General features: G+C 42.1%; 1 long non-coding RNA gene across 1 annotated transcript; it reads left to right on the top strand.

Moving 5' to 3' along the window:
• The first annotated feature begins 19636 nt into the window (after positions 1-19636).
• Positions 19637-21368, top strand: LOC118980554 (uncharacterized). Its single transcript, XR_005065131.1, has 2 exons — positions 19637-20492; positions 21283-21368. It is a non-coding gene; the product is annotated as an uncharacterized LOC118980554 (long non-coding RNA).
• Positions 21369-21965: the final 597 nt, after the last annotated feature.

The following is a 21965-nucleotide window of genomic DNA, read 5'->3' as shown; positions in this document are numbered from 1 at the left end:
CCCAAATGTTTTCCTACACTTTGCCTTTGCTCATGCTATTCCCTAGTTCTGTGCTGCTTGGGAAGTCCATTTTCAGAGTCCTTCAAACCTCCGCCATGAGGTCATGTTTCCTCTCCACTGGAAGCCATCTGGTCCTCCAGAAGACAGTGCATGATTTTCTCTCACTATATTTGCTTTAAACAATATTTTAATATTCCCAATACTTGTCTTATTCTAAGACTAATTCATGAACACTTTTTACACTAAAGCAATGCTTTACATATGATATAGTATTCCTCAGAGTACCTCACACAGTGTCTTTTATGAATGTCCCTTACGAGTTAGTCCATGAGTGACACTGGACTCACACCTTAAACATCCCCTCTGATGGATCTCCTTTTAATGCTTTCAGATGTTTACTCCTTTGCACCTCCTGTCCTTTTTCTCTCTTTTGCTTAGGATGAGGAGACTTGTAGCAAGAGAGCTTGGGTACATACAACCACAGAGCACACCAATCGGTGGCATCAAAAGCAAACTCAAAAAAAGGTGCATGACTCACAGAACTTATGAAAAGGAGCCTGGAGAAAGAAAACACAATTTACAGCTCATTTGTACTACTCTGAAAGTCACTGTAAAATACACATTCTGTGGGGCAGAAGGAAGCCAACCATGGTCAGCATTCAGTTCAGCCATGGCCCATGACAGCTGTTTGTCTCCCTGAGATCTGTAAGACTTTGCTTTAGGATGAAAACTTAATCGTTTGCACTGCAGGAAAAAGCTGCCATCAGTGGATGAGTAAACTTTTATCTCCACCAAAGTTACATACTTGCAGAATTATGAAACCTAGTTGATATTTACCCTAAAATTAATATAGTCCTGAGTAATAAAAAAATGAGAAAATTAAACTATTTTAGTGACACATGTGGAAAAACAGTTGAAAATTCACCTAGGTAGTTTTGTATTATATTATTATTATGTCTGAAACATATGATGAGTTTTACAGTCATGCTACATTTCATTGTTTGGTCTTTATATTTAACCCATTTGTAAATAAGCAAAATGCTGTTGGACAGTTTCTTGGCCTGTGGTTCCAACTACGTCATCCATACAAGCATTCCTTTCAGATAAGAATGCTCACTGTAAAAGTGGGTATGCCTTGCCTCTCAGGTTCTCCTGCTGACTTCCATGGTGGTAAGGAAAAGAGCCTAAGAAAGGTAGAAATTCCATAATGTGGACATTCTACAAGATGGCATTCTTGCTAGCCACACCCACAGCTTCTTCTAGACACCCTTTCCGTGATGGAGTCTGGAAGGACCAGAACTATGAACTCCAGTTTTTTGGCCTCTTTTATTGTATCTCCCAGGGGATGATACCATTGATTGCCAGAAACTAACAAAACCCTTTCTTTTGATTATTTTAACCAAAAGAGAAGAGGATACTTGGGAGCCTGGGTTAAAAAGGTGAAGGGGTTGAACAATCCAGATTGGTAGTTACAGGACTGTCATGAGAATGTCAAGAAGAGCCTAGGAAATAAAGTCAATAATATTGTAGTAACTACATGGGGTGTCAGATGGGTACCAGAAATATCAGAGTGAACACTCTGTAAAGCAAATAATTGTCAAACCACTACGCCATATACCTGAAACTAAGACAAATAATATTGACTGTAAACTGTGATTAAAAAGTAAAAAAGAAAGAAAAAGAATGGCACTGTCTAAATGTGGGAAGCTAAGCAAAGGGCCAGAAGCAGTGTCCTGACCTTTATTAGTTGTCAACCTGGCCAGGCTACACAACCAATCACTCAATCAAACACTAAGCTGTCTAGTTGCGAAGGTATTTAGTAGATGTGATTAAGGTCCACATCAATTGACTTTAAATAGGGGAGGTTATCCCAGATAATGAGGGTGGGCTTGGTTCAATCAGTTCAAAGGTCTTAGGAGCACAACCCTGACTTCCCTGAGGGAGAAGTCATTCCCCAGTAGACCCTGGCTTCGACTCTCCCCAAGAATTCCTTTCTTTCCATCTGCCCTGCAGACTTCTGACTTTCCTAGCCAGCCCCTACAACCACGAAGCCAGGTCTTTGTAATATGATACATCTCTTAGTGTGTGTCTCCTGCTGGTCTGTTTCTCTGATTGAACACTGTCCATACGTACAGTGCTCCAGGAAACCAAGGACCAGGGGCTGAGTCACAGTAAATGGAGCAGAAACATGATGAGTAGGGGGAAAAAACAGTCTTCTTAGAGAAAGCAGCAAGGAGCAGTCACGTAGCCCTAGAGGGAACACAGTCACAGTGTCAAACCTTCGGAGTTGGTGCCTAATGAGTCCCAGTCCTATTTCAGCCCCATGAGTGCTTGGGTGTCTCCTCGAACTTTTTATCGTGTTAACTTGAGTGTATTTGTTATAACCAAACAGCCCTGACAACAGCAATTATCATGTACCTGGCGTATTCTAAAAGAAGGCAAAATGGATACTTTTTGAGACATTTTTCTATTTACTCCACAAATATTACTCGTAATTTGTAAGATATACTGGAATAGGCACAATAAAGACACACAGATGAATCTAGCATAGAGACCCAGCTATCTGAAACCTGATAGCCCAGTAAGGGAGACGACAGCTCACAACCATCTCCAGTCGACAACCAGAAGTGACACATGGAGTGGCCAAGGCCTGTCCTGGTGAAACGGGAGTTCAGAGGTGGCTCAGAGGATCAAGACAGTCCCTTTGGAAAGAGGGCATTCGACCCCTGCCCAGTCTACCCACGGCAGGCCTGGTGCAGAGCGCAAAAGGGGAGCCACGCAGGTCTAAATCAAACTAACAAGTTTAAACAACCTACATCGGAGCCGCCTCAACAAATACACTTTTGCCACAACAGGGACAGTGAGAATTTACAATGACCGACTCCTAGAGCTCTAGGCTCCCTTCTCTGCTTACCCCCAGTTCCCACTTGCAGCTCCAGCAGCCTGTGTGTGAGCATGGAGATACCGCGGCCCGCACATCCCAGCTCCACGCCTCCTGCCAGCAGCAGCCCCGTGGCCCCCCTGCGTCCAGGGTACACACGCTGGCCGTGAAGCTCACCCCGAGGAGGACAGAGGTAGGAAAGGGGCCATTGCGGCCATGGGTCTAGGGCAGTTTGGAGTGTGACTTAGGTGGGTGTTTCCCCTTGGCACAACTGATCCCTCCCTCACTCCCTAAAGAAAGTTCCAGAACGGAGCTCCCTGAGTTTAGACACAATCAGAGGCCCCACTTTCTGAATGTAACTGTTGAACTCTTTGGGGCAGTTACTTTAAATCCTCCATCAACCATTAAGTACTTGATATTAACAGGTGTGGAGTTCTCAGTAAAAAGATGCAGTTCTTTTCTTCAAGTACAGTCATGTGCCTCATAAAAATGCTTCAGTCAATGACAGACCACACAGACAATGCTGATTCCATAAAATGATAATGCAGCTGAAAAATCCGTATTGCCTAGTGACTTTGTGGCTGTCAGAACATCAGAGCTCGATGCATTACTCACATGTCTGCGGTGCTGCTGGTGTGAACAAACCTATGACACAGCCAGTCGTATAAAAGTACACGACACCCACCATTTTGCACCGTACATAATATTTGATCATGATAATAGAGGACTAGGTCACTGGCTTATGCATTCACTCTACTGTACTCTTTCTACTTATAAAAAAACTTTTGCCGTAAGACAGTATGCCAAGTTACACCAACAGCAGCCTCATCTCATACGCATCATGTTAATTGCATCTCTTAATTGTATCATTGTCCTCTTGTGCTAATTTAATCTTGTGTTATTTTCTATAGTAACATGCTATACAGGCTTGTAGCCTACTAGCAATAGGCAAGATCGACATAGCCTGGGTGTGTTGTGGGCTGTAATGTTCGCATGAGGGAAATCACTTAAGGATGCATTTCTCAGAATGTATCCCTATTATTAAGCACTGAGTGGCAGGGTATATTCTGGAGAAAATATCTCACTTATCTCTACATATCCAGATTTATAATTGCTTAGTGGCTATCTGTTCAGTTTTAATACACTTGTTAAAATGCATAGGATCTATTCGGGTGGTGATGGGGTCAGGAAAGGAGTAATACATGAAGAGGGCACATTAGCAACAAATCAAAGGAACAAGAAATAGTTCATGTGGCAAGGGGGTGACTTCGCAAGGAGAAATGGGTAATAGTTTTTGAAAGCAGGTAGAATCAATATAATGGAGAGCTTAAAGAGGTTGGGGAGGGCCAGCCTAAACCATCTGTCTAATTTTCCTAGAAAGAAGGAAGGAAGAAAGGGGAGGGAAGAAAGGACTCAGTTTTGTTCACACCAAACAATATTCGACAAAGACACCTGTTAAAATTCGTTTTGTGTGTCCAATTATATTTTGCGCTGGAGAAGCAAAACCCTGGTTAGGGCAGAAAAAAATGTGCCCATCGGGGAATACAGGAGTACTTTGTTTTCTTTCCAGAACAGGCTTCATTTAACATTTATACACACACACACACAGAGCCAAGAAAAAGGCATGCTAAATGGAAAGTTCTTCTAACCTCCCAAGGAGCTGCAAAAATTGACAATGTCCATTAACTGCTCTGCAGATGTTAAAATTATTGCAGGTTGTCCCACTGTACAGCTGAGTAGACTCAGTGGTTCAAAATCTCTTCTCTGACCTCAATGTTCTGTGTGTGTGTGCTTGTGAGCACATGGGTACAAACGTGTTTTCTGAGAGAAAGATAAGACCTGGCCATAGAACTAAATGGAGAAACTCAAAAGTTAACACTCATGTTCACGTTGCTCATGTTTCCCAAGAAAGTGCCACAGCAACTGCTCTGGGTTGTTCTTCTGTCTCTGTCCAGAGCTAGAGTATCGTGAAAGCTAAGTTTTTCTTCTCTCAGTGAAGTGTGTTGATTCAAAATGCAAGCAGAAAAGAGTGTGTGTTTATGTGAAAGACAGTCAAGTTTCATGAGTGAGGTGTAAAGATTTTACAAATACACATACCCAAACTCATGCCATTCGATAGGGGCAAATATCAGACTAATAGTTAGAGTAAAAATAAAAGCTGTATCTTATTGAGCAGTTACTAAATGCCAGAAACTGTCTAAGCATTTGACATGCCTAATATTATATTGTATACTGCCGACAACCCAATGTAGCTTTTACATTGTATTATTATGCTAACAGTTCCGAAGAGGGATCTGGGACTTATACAAGTATAATCTGTTGTCCAAGGTCACACGGAAAGGAAGTGGGGAGCGAAGATGAAAGCAATGCAGGGGTCCAGCTTGGAAACAAGACTGTTTTACTCTCTTACACGCATGATTACAGCAGCCCAGGTGCTGAGTAGAAAGAGGCCTAACCTGGAAGGAGAAGACCTAAATTCTAGTCTCAACCTTCCTTCTAATTAAATAGTCGTCACTTTTAGTACCGTAAGCCCAGGAGACGATCTTTGTTCGTTTCTTTAATTTTCTTCAAGGTCGGTCACTCACTCTTCCCAGGGGATTTTAATGATTATTTTTTAAATTTGTGTTACTATTACACACAAAATATCTATACTTCACATTCTTGCCAGATACCAGCAGTTCACTTTTGTATTTTAACCAAGAGCTAAATTACGAGAAATAATATTAATGTATTAGTGTACCTTAAGAGTATTCTATTCATCTTTTATTTATTCCAGAAATTTTTCCGAGACTAAACCAGGCTACTAGAAAGATCTGAATGTAATCACTTTTTTCGAACCATAGCATTGTGATACGCGTTAGCTTTCATTTAGAAACAGCCATATGGTTTTTTAGGATGCGATAATATGTTGGTTAGGGGAATTTTATGGAAGATGTCCAGTTCATGACTGGAGTAGCCAGTGGAGAAATTTGTCTTCAACATTAACCTAGAAAAGGCTTTGTCGTTGCTAAGCAACCAAGGCATGTTGATCATACAGGTAACAAGTCACAAACCACAGTCCTTGGGAACACAGCCATGCCCATTTGCTTGTCTCTTGTCTATAGCTGCTTTCTCACTGCAACGGCAGAGCAAATTATTACAGAGAGAATGGCCCATAACGCTGAGAAGATCTATCCTCTGGCCTTTTACCAAAAAAAGTCTGCCAATCCCTGAAGACAATGTGAATGTCAAAATGATTAGGTATTCCTTTTGCTTTAGTTGCAAGCAAAGTCTGAGTCAGATATTGTTGTCAATGTTAATAACTGCAGAGAACATTGTCGTGCATACTCTTCTCTTCTATCTTCATGTTTCACACTTCTTCCTTTCCTTCTTTCTATTTTATTTTATTTTAGTGTAGAGAATCTAATGGCTGTGCATTGCCACCGTTGCACCCTGAGCATCCAGCAAAATTACACTCCACCATAGTTAGGTGTGGCCATTTGCTAACCAACTAACTGAACATGAACGAAGATTTACAGGCCCATGTAAGAGCTAATAAGCGATTCTCTGTTCTCTCTGTCTTCATGAACTGTTCTATTCCAGACAGTAGAGATTCTCTTATCCTGTCTCAGAGAGTAGCTTAATGCTGCTGAAGCTACCACCGTCCCCACATGGCCATGGAGCCTGAGTGTGAAATCAACCTGTTATNGCAGAGAACATTGTCGTGCATACTCTTCTCTTCTATCTTCATGTTTCACACTTCTTCCTTTCCTTCTTTCTATTTTATTTTATTTTAGTGTAGAGAATCTAATGGCTGTGCATTGCCACCGTTGCACCCTGAGCATCCAGCAAAATTACACTCCACCATAGTTAGGTGTGGCCATTTGCTAACCAACTAACTGAACATGAACGAAGATTTACAGGCCCATGTAAGAGCTAATAAGCGATTCTCTGTTCTCTCTGTCTTCATGAACTGTTCTATTCCAGATAGTAGAGATTCTCTTATTCTGTCTCAGAGAGTAGCTTAATGCTGCTGAAGCTACCACCGTCCCCACATGGCCATGGACCTGAGTGTGAAATCAACCTGTTATTTTAAGTTACTGGGGTATGGGGTCCACCAGCCAGCCTGACCTGACACATGTAGTAAATTTCCCCCATATTATTTTCACAATTTCTGTAAAATTATTTTTGAAAAATTATAAATAGTTATATTAGCCGTTATATGAATGAGCATTCGGGGCTCTTAAATATTTAGGAGTCACATATCCATTTGAAAATTTGTTGAAGCTAAAAGCTTTTTTTTCCAGAGAGAAAGTAATCATATATATATATATATATATATATATATATATATATATTTAATATATAATATGTATATAGCAAGTATCACACACATATACACTATATTATATATATGATAAACACGTTTCATGTATGTCAAACAAATAAGAAAAATAAGGGCTGTTTCAAGCCCCAGTTCCGCCACTAACGCATTAGGCACACTTGTTCAGCTGACATGAACTCTGAACCTCAGCTCTCCCATCTGCAAAGGGGGATCTTGATACCTACTTCCCTTGGAAATTGTGAGGTAGAAATGTAATGACATGCAATTTTCTGTCACACTATTTAACATAGTCTGTATTCAATAAATGCGTGTGTCCTTCACCCTGTGATAATAGTGACAGCAATACAGTGAGACCATCTCGGGTTGGCTGCCAAATCCAAGCTGCCACAGGATAAAAGGAGGTAAGAATGTACCCCTTTATACAATACTCACTTAAATCTAATGGAATCTATTACTCTTCACAGCTATGCCATTCCATCATTAGACAAAGGTCCCTTTAAAAGCAAACGGGTATCATTGGAATAACTCACTAAAGCAGTTTCACCTCATTGATTTTAGAAGATCTGTTGCCACAGAACTGTACTCTCTATATGTATGTGTTTGTCATCTTTGATTTAATAGAGCATATTAAACTCAAAGCTTTTCCCCTTGGGAAGTATCAGTATCAATGTCATCATGTAAAACAAGGTTTTTATGGCAATGATACTTTGGGAAGATAAAGCTTGTGAACCTTTAGGCTTCTTTGTACCTTCAGTGGTTTTTTCTGGTACATTTGGCCATTTTAGAGGTTACTGAAATGAGCTGCACAATCATAGTGGTTTGAGATGAATGGGACATTTATTTTTTTCTAACTTGGCCCTAAACCTCATTATTTCATAGATGAAAAAATTAAAACTGAGCCAGTGGTGAGTTTAACAGAGGCAGTTACCTATATATAAAAAGTGGGAACAGAAGCAGAACCTCCATATCTAGCCATTCTACTGCTACTTTTCAATGCCCCTGTACTATAATACCTCAGTTTACCAAAGTTCTCCAAGAGACTTCAGAATAATCCAGGGGTCCCCAACCCCCGGGCCATGGACCACTATTGGTTAGTGACTTGTTAGCATCTGGGCCACGCAGCAGGAGGTGAACAGTGGGTGAGTGAGCAAAGTTTCATCTGTATTTGCAGCCTCTCTCCTCCATCTCTTGCGTTACTGCCTGAACTCTGCCTCCTGCCAGATTAGCAGGGGCTTCAGATTCTGATAGGAATGTGAACCCCACTGTGAACTGTGTACACAAGGGATCTCGGTTTCTCACTCCTTACGAGAATCTAATGCCTATTGATCTGAGCTGGAGCTGAGGCGGTGATGCCAGCGCTGGGAAGCGGCTGCACATACGGATATCATTAGCAGAGAGGACTGATTGGACACAGACCATAATAAATCAGTTGCTTGCAGACTCATATCAAAGCCCTATCAGTGAGTGGCAAGTGACAACTGAGCTTGATCTAGTGGCAGGCTTTATAGTGGCAGGTGAGTTGATGCATTGCAATTGTACAGCTGCATCCGGTGGCAGGCTTTAAGTCAGAATCCAACACTTATTTTAGTCCACATGTGGCCCACCCATTATTTATTTACTACTTCCCTGTGCACCTCTTTTCTGCACTGCACACCTGCCTCAGTCACAATCTTGGCAAGCCCACCTGCTAACCCTAGCCCAAATGAGTAAGAAACAAATGTCACTGGTGAGCTTCTTCGGAAAGGGGCAAAGACCCTATGATGAGACAGCAGAACACTCCAGGACAGCCAACAAAAAGAAAGCTGCATTTGAAATAAAATACCAAGAGCCCTACTTAAATTACATGTTCATTGCAACAGGTGATTCACATTCTCCAAGCCCACTTTGTATAATATGGCGATCCACGGAGGACATGAAGCCTTCAAAACTGCCTCAACACATGGAGACAAAGCATCCTTCCTTGAAAGACAAGTCTTTGGAGTTTTTCAAAAGAAAAACTGAATGTGAAGAACAGAAGCAATTATTGAAGGCCACCACTTCGTCAAATGTGTCTGCACAGGCAGCATCATTCTTAGTGGCTAACTGCTTTGCTAAAGCTAAGGAGCCCTTCACTCTTGGTGAAGAGTTGATCCTGCCTGTGGCTAAGGATATTTGTAGTGAAATTTTAGGAGAGGCTGCAGTTCAAAAGATAGCACGTGTTCCTCTTTGGGCTAGCACCATAACTAGATGCGTTGATGAAACAGCAGAGGATACGGAGGCACAACTGTTAGAGAGGATTAAGGAGTCACCGTGGTACTCAATTCCAGTTGACGAGTCTACCGAAGTTGATAACAAGGTGACGATGCTTGTTTCTGTGTGATATGTTTTTCAGGAGGATGTGCGTGAGGACATGTTATGTGCATTTTTGTTGCTAAACAACACCATGGCTGCAGAGCTATTCACATGTTTGATTGATTACATACCAGGAAAACGGAATTGGTCATTTTTTGTCACGTGCGCATGGACGGAGCAACTGCCATGACTGGATGGCTTTCTGGTTTCACTACTCGGGTCAAAGAGGTCGCTTTTGAATGTGAGTCTATGCACTGTGTCATCCATAGTGAAATGGTGGCTACCTGAGAGGTGTCACCTGAACTTGACGTTTTGCAGAATGTGACTAAAATGTCAACCACATTAAAGAACATGCCCTTAACTTACCTCTGTTTGCACAGCTCTTGAGGAGATGGACACCGAGCACGCACACCTTCTCTTACACACACAAGTGAGATAGCTTTCCAAGGGTAGATCACTGGCATGAGTTTTTGACTTATGAGAACTGCTCCAGAGATTTCTTTTAAAAAAACGGTCACCACTGGCAGCACATTTCAGTGACACAGAATGGGTCACAAAACTTGCTTATTTGTGTGACATATTCAACCTGCTCAATGAACTCAATCTGTCACTTCAGGGGAAAATGACAACTGTGTTCAAGTCAGCAGATAAAGTGGCTGCATTCAAAGCCAAACTGGAATTATGGTGGCAATGAGTGAACATTGGGATTTTTGACAGGTTTCAAACATTAACAGAGATTAGGAAAGAGACTTGAACAGGGCCTTCTTTCTCCTACCTGGTGCATGATCACATATCTCAGCTTTCAGAAGAGTCTGAGCATTACTTCCCAACCACAAAAGACCCCAAAACAAGGAAGGAATGGATCCTTGGTCTATTTGTGAGTAAGGCCGGTGAACCGACTTTGTCTACTCTAGAAGACAATCAACTACTTGCAATTGCAAATGACCGTGACCTCAAAAGTACGTTCGAGACAACTTCAAATCTCCATACATTCTAGATTAAAGGTGGAAAATCCTGAGATTGCTACAAAAGCACTGAGATGTCTGCTTGCATTTCCAACATCCTATCTTTCTGAAGCAATATTTTTAGCAATTACAGCAACCCAAATGAGAATACGGAGTAGACTGGACATAGGCGACACACTTCAGGTGTCACTGTCTCCCATCACCCCCAGATGGGATCATTTAGTTGCAGGTAAACAAGTTCAGGGCTCCCACTAATTCTGTATTATGGTGAGTTGCATAATTATTTAATTACATATTATAATGTAATAATAAAAGAAATAAAGTACATAATAAATGTAATGCACTTGAGTCATTCCAAAACCATCCCTCCTCCCACCTTGTCTGTGGAAAATGTGTCTTCCATAAAACTGGTCCCTGGGGCCAGAAAGGATGGGGACCTTTGGTATAATCTATATTCCACAAGACTTGCCACTGGCAACCTACAAGCCCAATAGGTTCCATTAAACACAAATGGTAAAAAAGTTTAGAGACCCGGTAGACAATACACTACTCCTATAGCTGCTCTCTTCCTTACTGACTCCTCGTCTTGGAATGAAAAATCAGAATGATGCTTTTACCTAGTTGCCTTCTTCCCTGAAGACCATCATCTTGTTTGGTACAGGTGCTGTCTGTCAGTGAGGCAGCTGGAGAGACAAACACAGACAACTAAGAATATGTAGTTCATGATTGATTAACTCACCACCAGTTATGTGGTTATGCTCACCTGAAGCAAATTTGAAGTGTATGTGTGTATGAGAGTGAGAGAGAGAAAGAGAGGTAAAAAAATCCTAAGCCTGAGGTGAACTTGGACTTCTGCGAGAATTTCATCCTGAGAATCATAATGGCACATTGTCCTGTCTACCACCATCATTTGTTGAGCATTAATATGTAAAAAATATTAATAATTTACCACTAGGCTAATATTGCATGCACTATTTCTTTTAATATTTTATAACACATCAAGTTGTTAATTATACATTTATTTAATTATTGTGAATATTTGGTCTTATGAGTATCGTCTGGCTCACCAGTCAATACACTCCATGAGATGAGCGATTTTTCTTCCTCTGTTTTATTTCCACCACTATACCTTCAACACATCACAGTAACTAGTGAATCAACAAATATTGGTCCTTAATAAATATTTGTGAAATGAATGAAGCACTGATCCATACAGCAGTCATTTTTTCATTTTTAATGGAGAAATTGGAGCCTACAGAATATCTTAAACATTTTCCCCCAAAATGTTTGCACTATCACTTCTCTCCAAATCCTTCCTATTCTGAAAGACCACCTACTAAATGAAATTAATGTTCGGAATTATTGCTCAGTGAAGATATCTTTGCTTTATAGTCTTGGGATGTTACTTAGAAAGACACAGCTTTCCATGTGATTTCAGGCTGCCTCATTTACTACTACCTAGGTGTCCCAAGTGGCCACTTCTTTTCTGGAGTCTCACTGTCTCCTCCCCACCATGCCACCTCGCTGCACCACCCCCACCATCACACCACCCTGAAGCAGGGACCCTCTGCTTCCTCTCTTCTCTCATTATTTCACGGGGGTAATTCCTCCCCTCACCATTTCTACTGCTGACGTAACAAATGTCCAAACCTGTAGAGAATTTTTATGACTTTATTTGAGCCAAACTAACCACAACTGCCAGGAAGCAAAATCTCAATGGACTGAAAAAAAAAATGGTCCTTTCAATGGCACCTTTGCTCTTTATTTTATACACTAGAATTAAAGGAGGAGGCATAAGGAGGATCACATGAAATCCATTGGTGGTAGACTAGGGGGCAAGGAAAAGTAACATCGGGAAACCACTGGTATTGCATAAAGAGTAAAATGTGGAGACACATACTTTTTACTCTGGTGGGTACAGGATGGGTAATAATTAACATTTATAGCAACAAGTACAATGGGGGCTCTTTAGTCTCATGCTCTGGTGTGGTGGTGTGCCTTGAGTGGGTCAGGAAAAGGGAATTGCTCTAGCAATAAAAAGGTATGCTATCTTAGATGCAAAAAGACAATAGACAGGCTCAGTTAGGGTAAAGATGGACCTTTGTCAAGGAAGCTACAGGCCTAGGATGTGACTACCCACTGTGATCTGCTTCTAGTTAGGAATTTGCACATTCAGACGGGCCAGTGTGGTTGCTTTCGGTCTCTGAGTTTGTAGGGCCTGCCGTGCTGACTTCCCCTGAGCTTGGCAGATTTAGTGTATGGCCTCTTTTCCATCTACACTAAGACATTTTCTCTGTGTCTTGATTCCTCTCCCCTCTTTGGTAGTTGGCCCCTAAACTCCTAATTACAAAAATGTCTGCTTTCAGCACAGCAGCTTCCCCTGATTGAGGAAAAAGTGCAGGAGATGCTCCCTGCTAGAACAGGGGCAAAGGAAAGAGAAATTGAGGAAGAGTGAAGCAAACACATGTGAGCTGCTATCTCAAAACATCCTCCGTCACCGTCATTGTTCAGCTCATCTCCCTCCTCGCCATCGCCATTACAGTCACTGACATTGAGGTGATGGCTGGAATCACTGAGCCCCCATTAACAGTTTTTCTCCCAATCCTCAGCCCGGAGCAAATGACTTCAGAAATGTCAGGCTCCTGCAGCACAGATAGCCCAGCTTTGGAACTAAAACAGGTGTGGGCTCAAGTCTCCCTCCCACTGTTCAATATCCTTAGGCGTCTAAGCTACGGCTGAATTTCCTCACCTCTAAAATAGGGATAAGAATGATCAGGTTCCGGTTTTGTAACAGAGAGTAAAGATCAGTTACCGGACACAGTTCCAGCAGTGAATAAATCCTGGGTAGCTGTTGTAGAGAGGAAAGGATTACTCACTCCCAGATCTCCCTGCAGCCCCTAAGTCTTAAGAGCTGCCTCTGCAGGAAGGCTGTGGTTCAGGAGGCTGGATGCCTTGTTGATCTGGGTTATTCTTTGTACACAGCCCCTTAAAAAAGGAGCTACAGCCAATGCCCTCAACCTTACTGTCTTATTTAACATAACTTGCCTCTTGCAGAGAACCTTGGAAAGTAAATGCCAGAGGCTCTAAGTTCACAAATTAATTATGGGAACAGCAACCCCCAGGAAAGTCGTTGGCAGGAGGTGCCCCTTTAAAATGGCAATTTGTCGACCACTGTGGGGGAAATGAAGACAGTAAGCCCAACAGCCACTTCCTCTCCCTTTGGCTTGGAGCACTTGGCTTTCATTTACGAGGCCATCGGGTTCAATTAAGCCTCTGCATAACAAGTTGTCAGTCACCATCAAAGCACCTCCTGGATACCTGTCAGAGCAGCCTCCTCCTTGTCACTTCAATCTCCTTCTGGAAACCTGTGAGCGGGATTTCAAGGAGCTGAGCTGGTGCACACTGCACAACACCGTTTTCCTCCCCTCTCCCTGCCACTGTTTTTCCGGAGGCGTCTGCCATTGCAGGCCAGGTTGCGAGGAGTCAAGGGGCGGGGTCAGACGTAGGAGTCCTCAGGGAGTTCCCCTCTTGCTGAGCCTTGACAAGGACATCCTTCTGGGAGACTGCGGTAACAGCCTGATCAGAGTAAGCAGCCCTGGGCCACGGCTTCTCTGAGGGTTCCCATTAACCCAGCAACTTGAAGGGTGGGGGGCAGGAGAAGGGGGAGGCACTAATCCCCAAGAGCAAAGAAAAGTACTGAAAAGTCCCCCTTGGGTGGTAGCCTGAGCCACTAATAGGTTAGCTCCCTTTTCACCACCTTCAAGCCTCTGTGCTTCCCCCTCTATCAGACACACCTGACAGCTGTCATCTGCGTATGTGGCACTCATTTGCAATTTCCCGAATTAGCTCAAACACCACCCTTTTGCAACCACTCAAGAAAGTATATCTGCATGCCAATGAGAAAGGTTATTATGCTGATAACGTTGAATCTGCTTCCTTTAAAACAATAGTAGGATATCCACAAACTTTGCTACTCTACGATCGGCAACAAATGATTGGGACACACTTTAGATCAAGTAGATCAAGGCATACTATTTGTAGCATAATGTTGTGGCTGAGAATTTGGGGGATTTTAAAGTTTCAGGACAAGAAAACAGGTTTTTTTCTATTTAATTCAGCCAAGTGCTACAGAGTATAAAGAACATGCAGTGAGAACCATGCTGGGGACTTGCCCTGTGCATGCCCGTTCTTATCAGACATGGTCGTAAGTCTATGATGGACAAAGCTGTTCTTCTAAAGGAGCCATGCCCCTGGACTCAAAGGACCTCATTTTGCATCCCTCTTCTTGTACCCTGTGACCTCAGACAAATTTCCAAAGTTGAACAACGTACGACCATTACCTTCCTCATCTGTAGAGAAAAGAGAGATGCTTGACTCAGAATTGGTACAAGGATTGAACATATTACCTACCACACCGCTAATGATATGCTAGGTAATGGATGAACCGCTCTACCTGTGTATAATTCTCTGACAGTTCACTATATGTTTGTTTCCTGTATACAATGAGGAAACTGAGGTGTGGGAATTTTATGACAATGCGTCTGAGCCTGGATTCACCCCATGCAGTCCAACTCTGGAGTCATTTATATGCCAAATAATTCTGCTATATTGTCTCTGTTTATTTAAGTGAACAGCTGTTGGCCATTCCCCAAAACTTAGCAGAAATCTGTATGTGTATTAATGGTGTGAGGATTTCAAGAAGTAATTGAGCAAAGGAATATGCACATTTCCTATAAAATGATATATAAGCACATATAAATGATTATCACTTTTTATACTAAATAAGGAATTACAAAATTTTAGTGTTGAATGGAACTTCAGAAACCTCTTCTTCTAGAAATTTATAATCAACACCTCAGTAAAGTCCACCTTCAGTTTTATAGCTCTTCATTGATGCCAAAGTTTAAGAGGCTTTCTTACAAAACTAGATTTATAAAGTAAAATTTATTTATCAAATTTAAAAAGTAGATGTATGTACACCTGTGCATCATTCAGATGCACACATATAATGCCTAAGTTATGACCATTATACAGAAATATCATCCAAGCTAATTAATAGGGAACTAAGGTTTTCTTTAACTTTTCTCTCCATTCAAGCTTCTCAATTTAAGTGAATTACTTCAGATAGGCTTTGCCTGACTTGTAGACTAGGTTAGGTTCTCATTATGCTGTCTTTTCTCTTCTTAATGCCTATCACCCAAAATTGCTCTTACCTCTTTGTCTGTATGCAAGGTTTGAATATAGGTGCCTGGGAGTGGGCTGTGTAGAAATTGTTTCTCAAGGCATCCATCTAGTTCAAATCTGTATAATCTATTGGGACTGCCTTTCAGAAATATCTGTCTACGTCCTTCCTGGACCATCTGTGTGGGTCCTTCCCTCCCACTTCATTTATAAATATAATAACAAGAAGTTCTCCAAAATCAAGATGGAATAAAGGAAGACATCACTGGACCTTTTATGCTTTGAATATGTTGTTCTCACTGCTAAATGTTTATGTCCCCTCTCTCTTCTGAACTTGGAGTCATTCAAGACTAGTTCAAACATTTTTCTTCTGACTCTTCCAGGGGAGCTTAGTCAGAGTCTTTTCCGGATCCCCACAGCTATCCGGTGCCTCTTTTGGAGCCAATCCTGGGGGTTGGAGAAGTCATGATGCTTTTTGGACTATAGCCAACAGAGAGGGATACATCATCTCTGTCTGTCTTTGTCTTGCTTTGCTCATCCGTCTGCATTTCCAGTCCATCAGCAACTCTTTGGGGGATACAGATAGGAGTTTCAGTGTAGATTTTGAGTTATAGCAACTAGAGAAATCTTCTCTCTCTTCAAACTTAACTTAAACTACGACATATATTTTATACGTCAGCCTATGTTACAATACGGTCTTAAGGCTTTAGGTATTTTGAGGTGATGCCAGATCACTGTTTCAGTTGACTTTTCTGGGAAGATTAGAAGGAAAAGCCCTTTCAGAAAGGCAGATAGAGAACTGAAAACAATCACAACAAAACAGTACAGCTGTGCCTCTATTTGCACCTGTAGAATTATTCATACTCTCTCTGGGAGTCAACTTCTTTGATGACACAAAATCAGGAGAAAGTTGCATATACAAAGAGGGACAAATGTACCCAGGTTGTCAGTACCTACAGACCATGTCCTGAATAAAGCTCTTTACTCTGTGATAGACAGTTGGATCAATATTTCAGATATGTCACAGTTTAGGGAGGTAGAAATTTTTCCCTCTTTGACAGGTGAGGAGATTGTAGCTAGGACAACAATGGCTAACACTTACTGAGTACTTTTACTGAAACCCTTTTCTAACTGGGTCATATGTACTAACCCTTCACACATGAACTCATTTACTCCCTACAGTACCTGGTGAAATAGGTACTATCGTATCTACATTTTGTAAATGTGGAAACTCCAAGGTTGAACTATTGGTTCAGTTGGCATGAGGCACAACTGGGATGTGAACCCGATAGTCCAGATCTAGAATCCATGCCAGGGAAACTGGAGCTCAGAGAAGTTGGGAAAAATGCAGAAAATCCCCTTTCTTGGTCTAACATTCTGTACCTGGAATCTAGATATGTTTAACGATAGTCTTCTGTAATTTGTTTTTGATGTCACTTGCCATTTTGCTTACCATGCTGTATACTATTATGTTCTGCTTGCCAAGCTGATACACCTGGACAGTCACCTGTAGTTTGGATTTTCCTTAAAACTCTCTGTGACCTTGACAAAGCACTTTCATCCCTTTGATCCAAGGCCGTAGTCAGAAACTGGCTAAAAGATCCCCCCGTCTTTCTCAGACTCTGTTCCAGCAAACTAAAGCCTCCATTTCTTCTATGTTCAATAAAACTGCCTTGGACTAAGGTTTGTTTTTTGTGCTGCCCATTCTCACCGTCTACTGTCCCAGGTAAGTCCATTACAAGGGAAAGAAGTCCACTGGATTAATAAGAGAGCAGCTTCGGGGCCCCTGACATTTCATCAGGGAACAAACAGTTCTTCAGTTTTGCTTTTCCCAGTTTTAGCTTCCTGCAGACAAAAATAAACAGCAGGAAGAGGTGCGTGCCTAAAAGATGCTTGATTAGCACTTTCATTTTAAACCCTGCGTTTAGACACACAAATCCAATTCAGCTTAGTCTTGTTGAGTGACATTAAGCTGCCTTTCAGAAGCTTTTGCAGACTTAATTAGCGGTCATCAAATGATTGCACCTTCCCAGAAATCCTGGCCAGAGGACACTCGAAGTATGGAAAACATTTACATTGGGACAAATCAGATTACTATGCAGGAATTCCTCGCCATCATTCCATAAGAAGAAAATGCTTCACACGCTAAATGGAAAAGATAGAGTTTGCCATATTATAATGCTGATTGCATCCTGCTTCTGTGTTGTGTTTACTTACTCAAGATTTAAAAAGTGCTAAATTAATTGAAATCAACTGAGACGCTGCTCATCCAAATGATGCAAAGTCCTATGCATCAAATCAAATATCGTGAGTAAGTTAAATAGTAGTAAAGACTCTTAAGGGGGTTTTCCATTTTTCTCTAGCTTTCAAGGACATTAAGTATCCTATATGAGGTTCTAATTGAAATGTTAGTTGGTTGATCATACCGGCAATACAGGTTAATTATCAGGTGGTAGCTGAATAATTACCTAGCAATTGGCTTGTTAGATTAGTGTTATAATTATTTTGGCACCCTTCACCAAAACACAGTTGTCCTTGTTAAGTACTTATGGATTCACTGAGCATTATTAAGAGGAGGCCTTGCAAAGGCTGAAAAAGAATAGCAATCACAGCCCCAAAGTCAAGAGAAATAAAAGAAAGTCCACACGACTCCCCCAAAAATGTAATGAGGACTTTGTCTTGGACATACTGTATATTATCTTATTTTACACAGCATGTGAGAATATACTGAGAGCAAAGAGGAAATTAGGTGATCATTTAAATTTCAGTAGTCCCAATGAGAAGAGTAGTAAAGAAGAAAGCAAGAAAGCACAGAAAGAGGAACGGAGGCACAAAGGGAAGAAAAAAGAAGGGTTGGGAAGAAGAAAGTGGTCGGTACTGATGACCAGACAGAGAAAGTCAGAAGATAGGGTTTGAAGGATAAAAGAAAGGGTTGCTGAACACGGGTTAAAAAAAGGTCATTGCGGTACACGGAACACACCCCTTCCCCAAAGGGTATCCACCTCCTAATCCCTGCCACCTGTACATGTTGCCTTACCTGGCTTCACAGGGCCTTGCAAAAAGGATGGTGAGGGTCGTGAGATGGGCAAGGTATTCTGGAGCATCCATGGGCCCTTAAATGTCATCCCATGTATCCTGAAAAGAGGGAGATTAGAACAGATAGAAGAGGAGAAGACAGTGTGAGCGTGGAGGCAGAGGTTGGGAGGATGTGGCTACAAGCTAAGGCAGACCAGCTGCCACAGGAAACAGAAAGACCAAGAATAAAATGTTCTCTACAGACTCGGATGAAGCGTGGCCCTGCCCCTACCTCAGTGTTGGCTTAGTGCTACTGATTTCCGTCTTCTGGCTGGAAGAACGCAAACTGAGTACATCCGTGTTGTTGTAAGCCACCAAACTCGTGATAATCTGTGGCAGCAGCCACAGAGAAACTAATACAATTAGTTTACAATTAGGTAACTAATACAATTAGCCAGTCACAGTTTTTAGCTATTGCCTCTTAGTACCAGGTGCTAAGAGGAGCCAAAAAGAGGTGCCGAGTGGGGAGAACAGCAAGCAAGCTCAAACAAACACAGACACAAAACAAGACGATTTTTGTTAATGATGGAGTCAGGGAAATACAGAAACAGAAACCAGAAAGCACTTGATGGCAGAAAAGGGGGCAGTATGAGGTGGTCCGGCAGGACCGCTGGGGGCGGGTAATATTTGAGCCAATCTTGATGACAGAGCATTTTCTACCTTCATGGCAACCACCATCAATTTTCATTCTCAGAACAGCTTTTGAAGATAATAAGCGTGACCCATATTTCCCAGAGGCTTAAGGGCTAAACTGTCTGAGCCAAGGGTACAGTGTAGAAAAGATCCATAGATGGAGAGCAAGATGACAGGGGCAGGGGGTGGCAGGGGCTGTCCGGCGGAAGGATTGAGCAAAAAGGAAAAAATAATGTGGCACAGAAAGGAAAAAGGAAGAGATTCAAACTCAGGTGGGTCTACGCTGAACCTTAAAGTGCTTTCATGTGACACGCAGGTAAAAAGAGACATCGCCTGGCATAGATTAAGATGTCAAAGAAGGTTTTCCCAACTATCTTGAGTGAAGACATTAGACTTTCTTTTCAGGCCTCCACAATGTGATGCCTCATGGTACCTGGGTCATAATACATCAAGTTCTCAATGGCATCAACAATTCCCAGTGTCAACAGGATGCTCTACGATTTTCAGAGCAAAACCTACTACCTCCCTGGGTAAACGAGAATCCATTTCAACTATTAACTACTCAACGTCTCTCCCGTCCGTTGGACTCAGCTGTTCCTGAAGAATCTTCCTGACACTGAAGTGGAAATATCATACGCATATGAATGGGACAGGCAGGCTAATGCCCTGGGTGAGCAGGGGAAAATAGGTTGTACTGGCCCAAGGCCCGAGGAATCCTAATTTGCTAGTTGGGGCCTTTGGTGTGATTAGGCTGTGCCAAGAGAGAGGCATTCTGTTCTGCTGTGTCAGTGCGCAAACTCCAGGGGAGGTCTGGCTGCAAGGCCTGTCTGACCCGTGACCAGCGGGTGGAAGCCAACATGAGGTGCTCACGCCGTGATTGTTAATGACACAGCCTGGCTGGCTGCGGAGGCTCCCAGGGGAAGCCTACAAGCCTGTCAGGGCTTGTCGGTGTCTCTGTGACAGCTGGACACTCAGGAAGGAGCTGTGGAATAGAAGAGCCGACAATCAAGCCTCCAGGAGAAGCCTGTGCTTTGAGGAATGAGACCAGGAAGGGAAGTGGGAGAATGTGGCTCACATTTCTAGGATTCGTCCACAGAATGTAGTAAGTTTCGAATCCACAGGCATGCATACCAAAAACAATTCTTGCCAGAGTGAAGGATGGTTTTAGAAAATGAGACCCTCCCCATAGCTTACACGGCCTCAGAGAGGCAAACAACAATACCAGTGGCAAAAACCACAGCTAGCATCCATTCCATATTTTTTTCTGCCAGGCTCTGTTGTATTTTAAGGACGCGACTTCATTGCATCCTCACAACAGCCCTGGGCCCCCTTCTATACTTCAGGAGCATGCGAATGTGGCATACCACTAAAACAAAAATGCCAGTAACATTACGAGTGTTAAGTTATGGGTAAAGTCACGAAGTGTATCATTACCTACACTGTGGTTCGGGGTATCTTTGGAGTTGGACCACAGGCACCGAGTCCCACTAACCTGAATTGGAATCCTGCTTCCACCACATCGCCTTGAGCAAAATATTTAACCTCTCTAAGATGAAGTTTTCTTATCTGTAAAATGGAGATAGCCCTAACTGTGTTGCGTGATTGCTTGGATGGCCAAGAGGATATGACAGATAAGGTACTTAGAGTAATTTATAATAAATAACAGTTTCTCAACAGACGGGCATCAAAGCTGTTGTATCAGAGGTGCCTGGGCACAATCTTGGTGTCTAGGGCCAAACTTCTCTCAGTCTATTTGCTCATGAGGCCCACATTATGGGTTATGAAAAGAACTGTAATTGATCATATATATTAAAGTACTTTCTAAAACATCAGTCCCCATTGAAATATTGGATAATCTCCTGAATATTATCCCATTATTTTTATAAAAATAGGAGTAAAAAGTGCTTGGTTGGAGGTCCGGGTCGTGAAGATTGGAGAAGGAACATGTCCGGCATCTAGCACCTACCATGACACCAGGTGCACAGCCATTCACTCAATCAATACCAGTTCTCATTTAGAATCGATCGTGATTACTGAAGAATCATGTGTTCACCATACCTCAGTCTCCATCAGAGCTTTCTCTTTTAATTGTGTAACAGTTTATTTCCTATCATATTTTTTCCATTGCAATTTATTTCCCTTCTACCCTCTTCTTCCCCCACCCAACTCCCTCCCTGCACCGCTGTCCACGTCGCTGAGTTCATTTTCTTTATTATTTTTTGCACAATCCTTCCACTCCCAAATCTCCCTCCCCAGAACTGTCAGCCTACCCTGTCTCTATGAGTCTGAATGTATTTTGCTTGTTAGTTCAGTGATTCTCTTAATTTTTTAATTTTTCTTTCTGTTGCTGAGAAACACATAATTGCACTAGCCACCAAACTACTGCCTTGTTAAAGATTGTTTTGTAGCTACAAGTCAGTAAGGTAATATTTGGTCAAACTTTAGCTATCTGCTTGATTTTCTCAGGAAAAAATCATGATAAAGCTGTCCCTGGAGGACATCCCTGTGCACAGCGGCTGGACCTGTTTACCCTCTGACTTCTGGGAAGGAGCATGGCACGTCTCAGCAGAAGAAA

This window comes from Sturnira hondurensis, unplaced genomic scaffold (assembly GCF_014824575.4).
Source record: "Sturnira hondurensis isolate 20B ecotype Veracruz unplaced genomic scaffold, ASM1482457v3 Scaffold0022910, whole genome shotgun sequence".
Taxonomy (NCBI): Eukaryota; Metazoa; Chordata; class Mammalia; order Chiroptera; family Phyllostomidae; genus Sturnira; species Sturnira hondurensis.
Note: the sequence above shows the minus strand (reverse complement) of the source record. Positions and strands in the feature narration are given on the sequence as shown.